The sequence below is a fragment of the Chrysochloris asiatica genome, unplaced genomic scaffold, assembly GCF_000296735.1.
Source record: "Chrysochloris asiatica unplaced genomic scaffold, ChrAsi1.0 scaffold00127, whole genome shotgun sequence".
Lineage (NCBI taxonomy): Eukaryota > Metazoa > Chordata > Mammalia > Afrosoricida > Chrysochloridae > Chrysochloris > Chrysochloris asiatica.
This window is the reverse complement of record NW_006408645.1, coordinates 5,089,779-5,091,776: the sequence shown is the minus strand read 5'-3', so window position 1 is coordinate 5,091,776 and position 1,998 is coordinate 5,089,779. Positions and strand designations below refer to the sequence as shown.

The 1,998-nt window shown below is 40.3% G+C and overlaps 1 protein-coding gene across 1 annotated transcript in view; it reads right to left on the bottom strand.

Annotated features, from left to right (window-relative positions):
- Positions 1–1,998, bottom strand: part of DCLK3 (doublecortin-like kinase 3) — a 48,660-nt gene that overhangs the window by 27,383 nt on the left and 19,279 nt on the right. The gene's annotated exons all lie outside the window — the stretch shown is intronic.

Here is a 1,998-nt window from a genome sequence, read left to right as displayed (position 1 = left end):
AACAAAAAGCAAGGCCTCAGGAATTGATTAAATACAAATTGAAATGTTTCAACAAACTGATACAGCACTAGAGGCACTCACTCATCTGTGCCAAGAAATTGGAAGACAGCTACCTGGCCAACTGATTGGAAAAGATCCATATTTGTGCCTATGCCAAAGAGAGGTGACAGAGCAGAATGAGGAAATCATCAGAAAATAACATTAATATCAGATGCAAGTAAAAATTTTGCTGAAGATAATTTAAAAATGACTTCAACAGTATACTGACAGGAAACTGTCAGAGGGTCAAACCAGATTCAGATGAGGACTTGGAACGAGGGATATCATTGCTGACATCAGATGGATCTTAGATGAAAGCAGAGAATACCTGCACTTTAGGTAAGCTAAAAAAAGACTTTCAACTGTGTGGATCATGACAAACTATGGACAGCATCACAGAGAATCTTCCAGAATACTCAGTTGTGATTATAAGAGATCTGTAGTCATTAAGAGAGAACAAGGGGACACTAAATAGTTTAAAATCTGGAAAGGTGCCAGGGTTGTGTGCCTTAACCACACTTATTCAATCTGTATACTGAGCAAATAATCAGAGAAGCTAGATTATATGAAGAATATGGAACCAGGATTGGAGGAAAACTCATTAACAACCTACTATATGCAGATGTTACAACCTTGTTTGCTGAAATTGAATAGAATTTAAATAATTACAGATGAAGATCAAGGACCACAGCCTTTGGAATGGGTTGCAGCTCAATGAAAAGAAAACAAAAAACCTCACCACCAGACACAAAGATAAATGGAAAACAGATTGAAGTTGTCAAAGACTTCATTTTACTTGGATCAACCATCAACACTTATGGAAACAGCAGTGAAGAAGTCAAATGGCATATTGCATTAGACAAATCTGCTGCACAAGACCCCATTAAAGTGTTTAAGAGCAAAGATATTAGTTTGAGAACTAAGCTGGGCCTGATCCAATCCAGGGTATTTTCAATAGCCTGATAGGCATGTGAGTTGGACAGTGAATAAGGAAGATCATGGAAGAACTGATGCATTTGAATCATAGTGCTATAGGCGGATTTTTAATGTACCATAGACTGCCAGAACAAACAAATCCTTGTTGGAAGAAGTGCAGCCAGAATGCGCCTTAAGAGCCAGGATGTGAGACTTTGTCTCCCATACTTTGGACATATTATTAGGAGGGACCAGTTCTTAGAGAAGGACATAGTCCTTGGTCAAGTGGAGGTTCCACGTAAAAGAGGGAGACCTCAGTGAAATGGATTGGCACAGTGGTAGCAGTAATGGCTCAAGAGTAACAACCTTTGTGAGGTTTGTGCAAGACCAGGCAGCATTTTGTTCTGTTGTGCATAAGGTCTCTAGGGGTGAGAACCAACTCAGTGGCACCTAACAACAACAACAACAACATACACACACATATATATGCTGTTGTTAAGTGCTAACGAGTCAGGTATCACTCATAGCAACCCAGTAAGTCTTTACTCAGAAGCCTCATTTTTCTCCTGAGGAGTGATTGATGGGCTCAAACCATCAATATTGTAGTTCAACATCCAGTGGTTACCCTACTGAGCCACCATGCACTATACACACACACACACACACACACATATGTATTGGTCCTGGTGTGGTGCTGTGGGTTAATGCACTGGACTGCAAGGTTAGTTTAAACCAAAAGGTCAGCAGCTCAAGCTCACCAGTCGCTTCTTGGAAACCCTATACTGGGTTGCTATGAGTCGGAACGATGGCACTTAACAACAATATATATAAGGAACTCTGGTAGCATAGTGGTTATGAATCAAGCTGCAAACCTTAAGGTCGGCAGTTCGAAACTACCAGCCATTCCGCAAGAGAAACATGAGGCTTTCTGTTCCTGTAAAGATTTACAGCCTCAAAACCCTGTGCCGAGGTCACTATGAGTCGGAACTGACACCACAGTACTTAATAATAACAAATGTATGTGTGTGTGTGTATATATATATA